The sequence below is a fragment of the Anopheles stephensi genome, chromosome 3, assembly GCF_013141755.1.
Source record: "Anopheles stephensi strain Indian chromosome 3, UCI_ANSTEP_V1.0, whole genome shotgun sequence".
Taxonomy (NCBI): Eukaryota; Metazoa; Arthropoda; class Insecta; order Diptera; family Culicidae; genus Anopheles; species Anopheles stephensi.
In genome coordinates this window covers 63918426-63933535 of record NC_050203.1, presented here as the reverse complement: position 1 = coordinate 63933535, position 15110 = coordinate 63918426, and the positions used below count along the sequence as shown (strand labels likewise).

Below are 15110 nucleotides of genomic sequence, written 5' to 3'. Positions count from 1 at the left end.
TCTAATTGCTAAAACACTTAACAGTTATAAGGAAGGTTCGACTACAATTTAAAAGCGCAGCGTGTGGCATGGCCGGTTGGTGGCGATTACTCACGGCACATAAGGAGAAAGGGATCAAAACAGGTTCGGCGATCCTTTACATTAAGCAGCGTCCTTGGACGAAGCGTCCTGGTTGGGACGTCTAAGTTGAGCCCAGAGAGTAGTTTTGGCAAGTAGATCCGGTAGTTCAGTACTCCCGCAAAAAATAATATATGGGCGTTGGAATTTCCTTCGTTCAGCGTCTCCATGCCCAAAAGCACACAGCGTGCGTCGTAGTCCACTTGACTTCTCAGGAAGCGCAAAGTGAACCGGGTGAATTTGCGCTGGACGGATTCCAAGCGGGCCAGGGGCCTAACAGCAGATGGCCACCATACAATGGAGGCATACTCCAGCACCGATCGAACCAAGGAGCAGTATAGCATTATGATGGAGATGGAGGGTCCGTGAAGTCGCGAGCAAGTATATCTAATACGTTTTATAAATGTTTGACTGTAATTTGTTTAAGCATATTCATATCCTAAGGGAGATTAAAGATAGCTTTACAGCAAACTAGGCATCCTAGACACAGTAAAACGATGGTCAATTGCGTATAATTGAGTTAACTAAGCAGAACAAACTGTGCATATTGTCCTCACGCTAACTTAACACGAATACCTTTCTTCTGTCCGATCGATTATGATTTCCACGCGATAAACGCTTTTGTCAAACATAACATTAGCAACAATAGTTCGCCATGTGCTGTTTTCTGAACGCGGTCATCCATCGATTGAAATTGATCCTGCTAGGCTCGTCAGTACGTTTGCGATTTGAATTAGTTTTGTGCAGCAGCACAAGAGCAACAGAAAAGGTAATCCCTGACATGATTAAATTCGCGGTGCAAACATACGAGTTGTAGTCTTCATGGCAGATACAAAATGGCAAAAACCGGCATATTGAACACGGGAACGACAATTCGCACAATATTCCGACACAGCAAACAAAATATAATCGTTTCCTCGCCCGACCGTCATGCAGGCGGGATTTATTTCATGCAAAGCTTTCTGTAGAATAATTTTCAACCGTTTTCTGCGTATGCGTGAATTCCCATTCTGATTCGGTGACGTCCTACGGGGGGCGAAGGAGCCTGTGGATTGTGGTCTATGTCTGTAGCTCGCTTATCAGCAATCATCAAACATAATAGCATATCGTCGGCTCATCCCCAACGATTGATGCGCAATGAATTTTAACTTCGCCTGGAGTTGAACGAATGCTGCCACCGGGACGTGTCGTTTAACGGTTAGTCCAATTATTTGCTCGGGATCCGTCATATTTCGTGATGGGTGGGACTGTATGGCGAGCATACTCATGCAAACAACAAAAAATCTACTAGCACAAACAGAACGCTAACAATCACATGTCGCTCGGATACGTGCCGGATTTCGCGGTCTATTCGTGCTTTTAAATTATTCACAACTACCAGCATTCGGTTGGCGGTGGCAGCAGTATAGCCGCGACGATCCTTCTGCTCGTGATACAATTGAAAGCAAACTAATATGCGTCCAGGGGAAAGGATTTTTTGTTGATTTAAAAAGTGGAGCTTTTTTTTGTTATGGAAATCCATTGGCGTGCTTAACAAAGCGACCTGGGGTTCCATTATATTGCGTTTGCGTATTCATAGTGCAGTTTTATTTTATGTGTGGTCTTTATGTGCTTCTGACGAAATCAAATAAGGATCAACGAGAAACCAATTCGATGAAATCAAACGTTAAAAAAATTTTCTAAATAAATGAAGCAATAAGAAATACTAGAATATGCTGAGATACTTCCAACATCGTGTTTTAGTGATAAGAATTTTTATTGATTTTATTAAGAACATGCTGATTGAAACAATTATTTGAGGTTTTTCGGCCAAGTCGTTCTATTACAATAAAAACCCCAAGCGTTTATTGGTAGCTAGTTTTATGATAATTTTTATAGAACATTTAAAAAATCTCATAATAAATTTGAATATAATTCTTAGTTGAACATAGCTAACAAGATTTCATCAGTGTCGGACAGACTTATAGTCACCAAGTCGTATGAGAGTACTGTGACTGTTAATGATGGTAAACATAGTCCAAGATTCGTCCTTCACGACAGGTGTTATGAGTGGAGCTTCTCTGGCATTATGAGGGCCAGTTGTTTCCAGTGCTGAGCTCTGAACCAATGACAAGGTAAGCCTTAGGAAAGCTTTCACGTTGCGATCACCTATATTTGGTGTACTCCTTCTACATATGAGAGCCTCAAACGGATAAAATCTGTCACCACATGCCAGCATTTGGATTAAGAAGTTGATCCTCGGACCTCCGAGTCTCGGGAGTACCTCCGTAGCGCCAGGCTGAAGAGAAGACAGAAAAATTGCGTACTCTGGCACATATCCTTGGTGGTAGTCTAAGATTCTGACAGCATTTTAACTACCTGCCACTAGACTGATGTTGTTTGTTTTTATTATCCTAACATTATCCCGGCCGTTCTGGCGGACTCATGAACGCCATTATCTTCTTTTCTAGCATTTGTGACTCTCCGAGACCTGTTGCTGGATTCATACGGCAGAACGGGGGTTCAAATCTCTTCCGGACCATTCCCCCGTAGTAAGGACTGACTATCCAACTTCGTGGTATCATAAAGTCTAGAAAGCTAGAAATGGCAGGCATGACCTATAAGAGGTCGTTAGGCCAAGAAAAGAGATCTGATCAGTGTTGAACATCAAAAATATTTTAGTTTTCTTCTGCCAAACTAGCAACTTAATAAATAAGCTGAAGCTCAATCCGATAATATTAAAAACAAATAACCACAAGTTGCGTTATCAGCTATCCAATTGAAAATGGAAGAACTTGTCAGCAAACGATACTTGACAGTACATTTGTTATTCCATCCTTCACAACTCCCCAAACCATTTATACACTGTCCAGAGAATCCAGTTGCAACGCGTTTCGCTATCTGAAATCAAAAAGGGACAGAATCCTTCTGGCACCGTACTAAGCCGAACCGTTTGCACCGGACGCCTGCCTGGCGTGGCATTAGACGCTAACTAAGCACTCGTACTTGATTGTTAAAGTGCCAGCACATCGGTTGCCTGCCCGGCAGGCAGTGGCATAATATATTTTCCTTCATTGCGTAATTTGATTCGATTGTCACGGCGCGATCTCGTTGGAAATGTAATTTTGCACCATTCAACCATCGTACATCCGCGAGCTAGCTATGTGAAAAACAAAACCTCCCCCCCAAAAAAAAACAGAAAATTGTAGACAACCACCACGCTCACCACGGGCCAGTGAATTTGGCGCAAGAGCATCCGATAGTGCGATTGTGAGGATGCAAAATTGAAGCATTATGCTAACCAATTTACTGTAATCGATGAGGGTTCCTGAAGTCGTTGCTGTTTACGCGGTTAGCCTTTCCGTGCCGGGTGGTTACTACCACGAGGACGGTCGTCCTCAACCGTTTGTCAGACTCGCGTCGCGTGTCAGAGTGTCTTTTTATCGGCCTGGATAATGGAATTCCGGTACCCATTACCAGGGCGCCGGTGACTGGTTTGTGTGGCTGAGAAGGTGGCTTTGATATAACCCAGCACACAGTTATGACAATGGTGAAACGGTTATGCGAGCTACGAGATGGCAAGGAAATAAATTTTACGCTTCGCCTGGCGTCATGCCGCGAACGGACGGCATGATAGATCGAAGGATAATACACAGGATTCATCGTTGCATCGGTTGGACTTTCGGAGCCGCTTTCCGGCAGTGAGCGCTTTCGGAGGTTCTCGCACTGGGTAGGATCAATGTCGTTTCCATCTGTCATAATGGGGGTTTCCATTCGGTTTACAACACATTTTACTGGAGTCATAAATGAAAATTTGGATTCCTGGTTTTGGGAAGTGCAGTCACGCTAATGCTACAACTTCATAAAAGGTTCGCGGAAATAGTGCATGGGTTAAGCCAGCAGTAATAAGCTAGTAAATGCTGGATGAAAATTATTCAGGTCAGTTATTGATTATGACAATCTGAACGATCAGTCGGAAAGGTGAAAGGATTTATCGTCTCACGTGGAAAGCTACCTACGCCATATACAGCGAAAGGATGCTCAGTAAATCAGTACAAGACTTGATAGAGTGTGCTCATAATAATAACGCTGAAGCGTTCCGCACGTCGACGTCTGGCGTTCGCTGTGCTACGGTCTACTGAGCTTAATGCTTGCCGCGCATGCTGCTACTAACAACACTATGAACGTGAACGCCGTCTAGACCTCCGGGTTCCAGGATGACTACAGAGTCATAAAGCAGCACGAGCTGCGAAGAATATCCGCATCCGCCGAGTAGGATGTTAATAATTAATTAATCGCAATTTATCATTTTAACCCGTATACACGCTTACACATCTTTATTTCCTGCGTCCGGGCCAGTCCTGGTTGTTGCGTCCTCACCATGGTGGAGGTGGTTTACTTAATTGTGTGATAGCGCGCCTTTTCTTTGCGCCGGTTCGTCCCGAAGAATACGGTGGTCTTCAATATGTTTGCTGTCGCTAAATTCTTCGGTACGATCCTGGTCTTCGGCTTCTATATTTTTCTCCTCTGGACTTGGAGCGTGAGGTTATGGTGGCGTTCACTGACCGGGTTTTGCTCCCCCGTTGCTGCTTGAACGATTTCACGGATGCCACGTTTGATGGTTGTTGAAACTGATAATGAAAATTGAGTGCTATTTAATGTTGGCAATTTATATCTCGTTCCCTCGCTGGGCCACCCGGATTTTCACACCGATCCCGTATCGCGTTGGCCACGCTGGACGATGACGACGATTGCGCCGCCCGCCACCAGAGCTCAAGTCAAGGATTTGTTCGTACGCCCGGAACACGGAAAGAGGGAAGCATTTCGTGAGTGAAATAAAAATTCGCTACGTGACTTCCCGCGTTGCACTGGCGGCTAGCTGGCGGTTCCGGCCAGCGTGGAAACGTGAGTCGAGCATTATGGAGCGCACATGACCATTGAGTGGCCAGCGACCGTGAAGCCGGGGCAAGTTTTGATCCTGACCGGCAAGATAGCCCTCGCCCGCTATTACACCGGTTGGTGTAATGCTGCAAAAATAATGAATGCACATTCGTACCGAAAGCAAAAGGGTACGAGACCAGCGAGACAATACGAGTAAGAGAGTGTACAATAAAAAATGGCCAGCTGCTCATCTTTCACCATGCCGGCATGTAACGTCACGTTTATCGTGACGCGAAGTGTTGGTCCGTTGGGTGATTCTATTCCGTACACCGTTTACCGTGAGCTTGTTGGAAGTGGAATTGGTGCCAGCGAACGGAGCTGGGAAACGGAAAAGGACACGTGTACTTCCGAGTGCCAACCGTAGCGATTGGTTGTGATATGTCTTTGTTGTATCATTTATCTTGCGCTCGTTTCTCAATCAATAAGAACGTAGCTCGAGTTGGTGCACGGGGAACATGTTAGCGTGGATAGACGACAAATAGATCATTGACCGTGGGTTTTTTTGTACATAATGTCACGGAGTTGTTTGACTCTTTTGGCAAATACCGTTGAATACATCCCATAGGCTTTGGCAAAAAATCCAGATACTTAAGAATTATTCCCAGACTGTTTTGATTAATTTTGACTTAGTTTATAGGAGAATTTTTCATCGAACGTTTGATCACTTGCCAGGATTTTTTACTCTCAAGATTTGACAGACATATTCAACTTTGTCCTTCAGTGACAATTTCTCTTGTGATACTTGCAAAACCGTTCAAGTCTGTAAATTGATTCAACATAGAATTCAAAAATAGATAATACATTGTCCAAAATAGCATACATGCAAAAAAAATTCAGTTCAGTTATAATTTTACAGTTAAGTACATTATAACATGAAATGATGAGTGTTTATCATAGTCCTTGCATCTGTTTGTCAGCTCATAAAACTGGTAGATGAGCCATCGAAAGAAGCACGTGTGAAGTATTCTAACGAAATCCAAAACTTACACAACTTATTAAAGCTTCAGCAGCTACACACGCTTCAGGAAGAAAAAACTCTTTAATGTATCTTTCTATTGGGTGCTGGTAGCGATATAAAAGAATTTCTAAATATCCTCCACATTACCCCCATACTCACGCCTGTCTATTGGCAACAGCGTACATAGCATTGTGAGATAGTGTGGTAGATATCAACTTAGCGTCTGATGCAACTGTACCGGGTTTCATCTCAACCCGGGGTGCCTCTTTCTACATGCACGCATCGCAAACAATGCAGCTATCGGTAGGAGTGGCGATAAGATACGGATGATATGAAGTGAGCCCGAGAGGCGTCCACAACATGCAACACGATGCGCTCGAGCGAACATTTGGTATGGTAAAACGGGGTTTTTTTTTGTAATGTGTGTTGGGATGCCTTCTTTCGGGGTTGTAAGATTTGCCGTATCTTGGTGCATGCTGTGCGGCGATTAAGTCAACGATAAAGATATACAATGTGTAGAGCTATCGCCACGTGCATGTGCTTGCTCGTTCGTGTTGCTGGACGGTGGCGATGAAGTTTTTAATCAGGAGGAGCAGTGCGTTACAGTTGGCGGATGCGGATCCGGGGAACCCCCAACAGATGAGTCTGAAGATGTAATACTAAACGGTTCATAATTGGTGTAGCCACCTCAATTAAGAAACATTAGGCACTATGGCTTTCGTTACGGGGATGTGCTTCTGCTATAATCTGCCAACGATTATCGTTTATCGGCGTGAAATTCTATGTCTAGAAATAGTGGGAGTCTCGAATGAATCTATCGCCATAAATTGAAATTCGGGAAACACTCACAAGAATTCTGTAATTCTTTAAATAATCGTTAAAAAGACCTTTACTTTTAGCTGTTTGATTACGGCATTAGTTTCTATGTAGTTTAGCTTCATTTGCATCTGGCGTTACTAAAATTCTTATCCGCGAAGTCATTTAACAACGAATGGCAGTTAACTTACTGACCAGCTAGCAGCAATGTCCTCGAAAAAAATGTACTAGCTTTGGTGAGCTCACATTTTTTTGCTATCCCGTTCGTCCACTGTTGGCATAATGTCTAGCAAATTTCATAAAACTTAATTGCCAACACTTACTTAGCGGGCTGGAGGGTTTTAGTTTTCGTACCGCTCGATTGCCACGACTGGCACGATGGTCAGCAGCACGTAGGAATCGGCAAAACTTTTGCCACCGACCACAGCTGAGGTTGGTGAGTTGCCTTTTTTTTGTAGTGTTTGCTCCTCCGCCTTTGGCGTTACCTATTCCAATAACCGTTGCGCAGAATGCGAGACCGGAGTTTTACCGATGCTCGCGAACTAATTTCATTAGCTTGTGTGTGGCTTCCCATCGCCAAAGAGTTTGGGCGTGAAGCGGGGAAAAAAGCGCCGTTCTGGCACCATAGTTCAATTAATTCAACACAACTATGGTAATCTGTTGAAGAGTGCGCAGAGTTGGCCCGTTTTTGCTTTGTGTTGTTTTTGTTTCATTGAACGATTTTGATCTCGCCGTTTGGTACACTTGGTCGAGAAGCGATTAAAGGGCTCCCACAGCAGCGAAATTTCGTGCACAGAAAAACCCATTAAAGCAAGTGTGGTTTCAATTGGGGGTATAATTTTCACAATCAATTTATCTGAAGTGGGAGAATGATGATGGCGATGTGGGAAAAATGATGCATTGCATGTGTTTGCCACCTTTTTTTGTTATTAAAAATGTGCTGTGGATAGCAATATCAGTCTGCAGGGCAACTCGTACCCGTCGTGGTGTGTGTGTGTGTGTCTGACGGAATAATTAGATTTTCATGGAAAATTTTCAATCGAAAATGTACATTTCATTTCTGGTTTTGGTATTTATGATGTCGATATTTGAGGGTTTTTTTTTGGGCAATATGATAATGTGTAATTTATTTCTTGTTTAATTCCTTGATATGGGATGGTCTTTGTGGCCGAGGCGATGGTGGAGCCGGTCTTCAAACGACAGGACCGGATAGGATCAAATCACTTCCAGACAGCCTCCCCGTAGGTAAGACTGACTATGCAGCTCAGGTCGAGACCTTTCGAGGTTGTAGTGCCAACGAAGAAAGTTAAGAGTATTATTGGAATAATGTTTAATTAACCAGGAAAATTTATGAATTTATGAATTATCTATTTGGAATACAGATAACACGTAATCGAAATGCGTCTGAGGGCTTATACAATGTTAACACTCATCTTGGTCCCTCGTCTGGAAGATAAAACAGTCTTTCTGATGAATCAACGGCCCTGTATTATTGGTAACCAAAGTATTTTATAAATATATCTCTTAGTAATAGCATATCTTACTGCATTTTTAATAAATCTGATGAAAACTGACCAATTACAATATATGAATCAATCAAAACTATTCTCCGAGAATAGGTATCTCGTCGAACTAAGCGATCATGCAGCAACTACCAGATCACTCGGTAGCAGCAGACAAAGTAATTTAAAAGTAAAGTTTGTTGTCATTTTTATCAATTAAACCTTGCAACAATTGCTATCAAATCGGTACTGCAATTCTGGAGGAGTTTGATAAAAATCCGTTGACACAGTTTTTGTCTGTAGCGATTAATTACCAAGGGTAGAATCCTTTCCTTATTTATCGCTTAATTTTATACTTAGAGGGCAAATGTTTAAGCAATATTGGATTAAGCCCACCCATTTCGTTCCTCGCTGCGATTTAAAGAATTATTTTTAAGTGCCACACATTTCCCAATCGGCTTCTGCAGTAGTCCCGGCCCGTTTCGAAAACCATCGTTTGCATCACAATTGTGTCACAGCTATATCACATTACGTTAACCCACGAACGTCCGAATTAATCCGCTGCTAGCACGGTGTCACGGTGTCAACATACAGCGCCGACAGCAGCCCGATCAACAGCCAACCACTGGGTCGAATGGTGTGGTGGAAGATTTTTTCTTCATTTCCGTTTCGGGGTCCGGAAACACTACACGCTGCCCTTCTGCTGCTAGTGTGCATAAATCACCCGGTCGGCCTACGATGGGGAGGAGCGGTACGGTCTTCATTTGTTTTGCGATTGCGTCGAGCACGCGGAAGGTTTTCAAGGAGGAGGAATTTGGGGAACAGCAGTCGAGAAGAATTTATGACCCGTCGTTTCCTCGAACTCCCGAAGAAATGAAACATTCGTTTGCTCAATGGTGAAAATCGGAGATTGCTGCCCAGATGATAGTGTCGCGTCGTTTGTCTTTCACGAATGAGAGCGACCCTTGGCTACGCTTTAAGTGTGATATTTTAATTCTTTGGTCGAAATTTGTAGATCCCTCCTAATTCACTCGTGACGGAGGGGGATCCGATCGGAGAATGGCATTTGGTCCATAATCTCATGATCGACATGTTTACTGTTATTGAATTCGGAGAATTATGAAAGTGTTGGAGCATCTTCTGCATGGTCTGCCACGCCGGTTCAAATAAATATGCCTTCCGCGCACTAGCTGGGAAGCAACGATGCACCCGCTATTTTGATGATTTGGAGATGGCGAAGATAAAATTCATCCCTTAGTTTATTGGATCATGCCACTCTGCAGCAAGCCAAATGTGCTAGTAGCGGTCGTAAAATTTGGAAAAACAAATTTTAACACCATTTACAGACAACGAGAGTGGATTGAAAATTGGAGCGCGTTGTAAATCTTTCGCGAATGCTCTTCTTCAGGCACTCACACTGCATGAAGCAGTAGTTTGGAATGCATCCAACGTGGATAGTTGTCAGCTGCACCGATGGTGGCAGAAATGAAATGGTTGAGCAGCACCCGTCGTAAAATATCGAGAACACGTTAAGCCGACTTCAGAACTTTTGCTTCGATGTTTGTGATGGTGGCCGCGCAGCGCTGTAGCCGTAAAAGTGCATCGTAAAATTGGTGAGTAAAATGTGACCGACGTTCAGCCCTGGCACCCGATGTCAATCTCATTTTGGCGGAGAAAAACAAAGTGTTCTTCAAAGGGCGTTCTGGAGGTGAATGAGCCTAGTGGGGTGTTTCTGTGTCACAACAAGGGCCCCACCATGTGGGTTTTTATTTGCAACGATTGCTGCTTGGGTCGCTCGGTTAAGGGTTCATTTTTATCCCATCAAACAACATTTATGATGGTGCGACTGATCATGAAACGGGCAAAATGAGCAAAAGACGCGACCGTTCCATGCCATTCCAGTTTTATGTGTTGTAGACATGTACTCAAAGGGAAAGAAATATTTCAATGAGCGAATGTTTTTCACAAGCTCTGAAATTATTACTGACAAATAGTATAAAAATATTCCAATAATTTTAATGATTATAAAGAAATTATCTTAACTGCTGAAAGGACGTGAAAAGCACTTTGTCTGGCTCTCTCGTGTCTCTTGCTGCCGTGAACTTATCCCAAGCCCAAAAACGGCTGATGAAGATCTTTGAGAGAGTCTACATAGAATCTAGAGCAGATGTTCGAAAACAATCAGACCTCCATTAAGAAGGACTGAAGAGTTCCAGCATGCTAGGTATGATTTTGTACTAATATGATAGACTACAAGGAACCTTCTTCCTCTTCATTGACCTTTGGACCTCTTAGGCCATGCCTGCCATTTCTGGCTTACTACACTTAATGATACCATGTAGTTGGATAGTCAGTCGAGGGAACGGTTCGGATGGTCCCCCGGTGAACCCTGGTCCTGCCGTTTGAAGTCCGGCGCCATGTTCGCCTCCACCATTGACCAAAAAAATTGCTATATTTGCTGGTTAAGATTCGTATTCCACTATTATGGTACAGATAACAGAGGTAAGCTGAAGAATATGCGTGAGCGGATTGGATTGCTAGCTCTAGGCGATCATACGAAGTGATACTAGTCTAATGCTATTTGTCATCACGAATTTCATCTAGTATAGATGGTTCCTTTTTTCACAGAAAATACAGTTCATTAACATTTCCCTAACAAGTTCAAATACACAAAATATAAATTTCTTACGAAAATAAACCGAAGAGAAATGTTTTCCTTCCACACGTTCTCTCGTCAATGCATATTTTTCCACCGACGATACAAATTCACCACGAACGATACGAGTGCATCGTTTCGCTTCGATTGCCGTCCCCGTTTTGCAGCGTGACACTTTTGTCGAGAGTGTAGCGTTAAGTTAAAGCCACCCCAGGACCAAGACACTCCGAACTCCGTACACAAATTTTCGCCAATAGAATATCCATCCCGGTGGTACCCGATGATAGCTCTATCCTTCGCTTTGTAGAATTATTTCACCAAACACACACCAGGCCAGGCATAGCTAGAGACAGCTAGTGAGTTGAATACGATTGAAGGAGTTACGATCCTGCCGGCTGGAGCCTTTCATGGATGGCATCCTTGTGTGAAACGGAACGTTATAGAAGAATTGCATTCTTGTGCCGTTTTTTCAAGATAGTGCATGCTTCGGTGCATACTGCGCTGGCTGCTTGAGCTGCAATTGAATGGCTATTTCTTTTGCCTTGCTATGCACATCTGGACCCTATGCTGTAGATGGGGCAGTGTCCGGAAATCATGGGAAACAGAAATCCAGATCCGCTCAAAACACGTGATAAGGAGGTGGTCATGTTCTTTGAATATTAAAAAAACCCGATCAAAACACGAAAGCTACCGACCTTCCGCTGCTGGTTGATTGGCTTTTTTTGCTTCATACTCAGCAGCACGATTCTATTCCACCATAACCGACGAAGAGTTGGTGCCTGGACCCATAACCAACCGAATGTACTTTGGCAACACAACCATCATCACACACGTGCTTCTGGTCTGGCAGTGGTGGTGATCTGGTTGAAGATTTTATTTTAAAATTCATGGCAAAATTAAGAGCTTCCGAAGATTGGTTTTAGTTTTCTTTTATTTTATTTGCCAGTTTGCTGGCTGGCTCGGAGCAACCGGCGAACAAAATGGGTGCTTCGGCGAGGCAGATACGGGTTTTCCGGTTGATTCGACTGTTCTGGTTTTTATTATTCGTATGCTCACATCACCTCCGGACGGAATTCTTTGCCGCTTTACGATTATGATGTTAATATTAAACTTTTGTTTCCTTTTTTGCTTTCCCATTCTCTTTGCAGGTAATGCTGGTGGACAAATGGTGGAACGGAACACCCGTGAACATGTGGTTTTTTTTGGCAAATAGCATGAACTCAACCAGCTCAACTGAAAAAATCACCGTATAGAGAATCGTTCAAGTAAGATTTAATTTAGATAGGGGTAAAGCTACTCACCCTTTTCACTGTTGAATACATGAAGCTCGCTCGGACGGCATCCAATTTCATCCCCCAATGGTATAATGGGCATATTAAAAAATGACGTAAGAAATTAACACATTCCTACACAACATGCTCGGTGTGTTGCTGGCATCAGCTGTTTTGCGTAAATGGGACAATCGGCCGGTGTCTGCGAGTCTGCCCATCGTTTGACTCATTTATCAAACAACGGCCAATCTCTTCTCATTCGCAATTGTCACACATTCACTCGGCAACACAGCGCATGTGACGCTGATGTGTTGATACATGCGTGCGTGCGTGCGTGCTTGTTGAAATGAGCCGGGATGAATGTTGAAAGCACAATAAATGCTGTTGCTGCTCGGAACCGAAAGGGCTGAAAATGTGTCGTGTTTGGTGTTGTCACCGAGGAGGAATGTCAACAAATTCGTTTTATGATTTCATCGACACGCTCCGTACACCGCCGTACGGTCGGTCTGTGACGTTGCGCATATTTAGGAATTTTGAGCTGTAAGAAGGCAGAGGATCCCCATCGGCAGCCGCATGACTAATCATCTTCTTTGGCGCGTCGTCCGGTGCTGACACGGTCGGTCCGATGGAAGCAATCTGTTTTAATCTTGTTTCCGAGGAAAGTTTGCTGACGTGATGTTGGTTGGTTTGGTGCGTACCGAGGGTGAATGTACCGAGGCTTGGACTGCAAATCGGAACAGTGTAGCCGGGGCGTAGAATTCACGGTGGATGAGTTTGTGGAATGCCGTTTAAATATTGTTTGTTCATACTGGCGTACTGTGATTGTTTTTTGGCGAAAGATTTCGGGGAACTGAAATTCTTGAATGAGACAGACGTTATTCTTGAATCATAGATTATAATACGGTAGTAGGGTATTCACAAAAAAATAGTCCTTTGGTCAAACTGGTCAAATGATCACGCGATATTTCAGGCAACAATTTTAATTATTTTTTCATTCAACGATCATAAGATCTAGAGGCCCACTCATCAGTTCTATATCTTACATTTGATGTATTTTATCTAAAGAAAAATATTTATAGCGTTACCAATTGAATCTGCGCAGTTATGGCCAAAATGGTCGAGAAGCTATTAGTGAAGATCTATTTCTTCAAATTCTTCTCATTCTACGCTGAGCATGTAAGATCGAGCTCTCGAGGCACTTCTCAACTCTCTGATGGTAATAGATAAAAATGGCACTCGTGGCCTTGTCTAACAAGTCGTCGAAGTGACAATCATTCAGCATAAGTGGCTGACGGTATTCGTTAAGGGTTTGTTCAAATATATAGAAATATATTGAATGCTAGGAATGTTAGCGACCAAAGAGACTCCTCAGAAGCGACCATTAGAATTTACTTAGAAATGTAGCTACTTCAGAACACTTTACCTATAGTTGGGTAGCCATATAAGAGGCTCCATCGAATTTATGTTTACCACTGCCATGGCTGAGGGCACAGCTAATAGCCATACATTTTTGTGAATGGTTCTTGTACCCAAAATCAATCCGTTGATTTATCTGTTTGATTATTTTGAAAGAATACGTTTCTGCAAATTTTTATTAGTTTTTTGTAGTAATTTCTACTTGTTAAAAATAAGAAACTACTTTCCTTATTATTTATAATACTATCCAAGTCTTATTTGTCGCTTCTAGATAGACTTCAACGAGTCTTATTTCTTATGAAATTGACCCAAGCTCTACGAAATTATTACGATAGAACAAAATTAATATTTTTGTATCAATTCAACGCATGAAATGAGTATTTTTATTTTAAAATTTTTACAGAAAGCCACCACCTATTCTAGGATAATTACCCTCCAGAAATACCCTCCAAACACCGCTAATCCAATTGTTAAAATGAGCTCAATTCTTTTTCATTAAACAAATCTTGCTCGTGCTGGTAAAACATAAAAAACTCACCAACACCAAGGTTCCGGTACAAAACTTAACATCTTCTGCCCACCAACTCCTACTTGTGCCTGAACTGAACCGATCCGTTACCTGCCGTGGTAGGCACACTTTCAAACGGCGCCAGTACCACCCTCCAGCGACAACGATTTAAATCCCAAGAACAAGGATTTTATTACCGGACCGAAGCGTGAGCTGCGATCTAAAGTACCGACCAGTACCGGTTGCCTGTACCGTACCGAAAAGGACACACGGACATCGTAAAGCGTATCATCTCCCTCACCAGGACGTCGCCGGCTTAGTGCCGGAAGCATCGGTATCGCTTAAAGTTCGCAGCGGCCCCAATTTTACGCTGCAGTTGGTTTTTGGTCGGGGTTAGGTTCATGGGTGGGCTCTGTCGCGAGTGTCTTGTGTCGCGAAAATATGCTTTTCCGGCACATTTCGTGCTGTTTCTTTCCCCGCCCCTTCCATCCTACCCAGTGTGAGGTGTCTCGGGGATCGCGACTGCAACGTTTCCGTTACGCGCCATTTTACGACCGCCAGTGTCGTAAATTTCGCTGTCGAACGTTAATCACATGCACATATTTTTAGATGACTTACTTTCGCTAGACACCCCACACGCGGGACGGAGGGGGAGCACAGGGGTTCGGCATCGGTTTTTCGGGAACGAACGGAAAGTTACGGGACAATCCGGAAAATATACATGCTTACTAATTAGCTCAAGTTTCATGCACTGTGGCTACACGGCACTGTGGCGGTGGTGTATTTTCACCGGATTTTCCGACCATCCGGATTTTGCTCACCCGCAGAAGCTTCCCTTCCGTTCCCTTTTTTGTCTAAGCAACAAAGAAGATGATGCGATAAGCGGTTTTGAGGGTTAAACAAGATTAAGAGAGTCTTAAAAGCTGTAGATTTTGCCCCGAAGTTC

General features: G+C 43.3%; 1 protein-coding gene across 3 annotated transcripts in view; it reads left to right on the top strand.

The window, feature by feature from the left end:
• LOC118511592 (probable serine/threonine-protein kinase clkA) overlaps nt 1–15110 on the top strand; it is a 105593-nt gene that overhangs the window by 60454 nt on the left and 30029 nt on the right. The window contains exon 2 of one of the 3 annotated variants that reach the window (XM_036054854.1): nt 12118–12234. The exons of the other annotated variants lie outside the window; for them this stretch is intronic. The gene's annotated coding sequence lies outside the window, so the exon portion shown is untranslated. The remainder of the gene's footprint in view (nt 1–12117; nt 12235–15110) is intronic. 3 annotated transcript variants of the gene reach the window in all.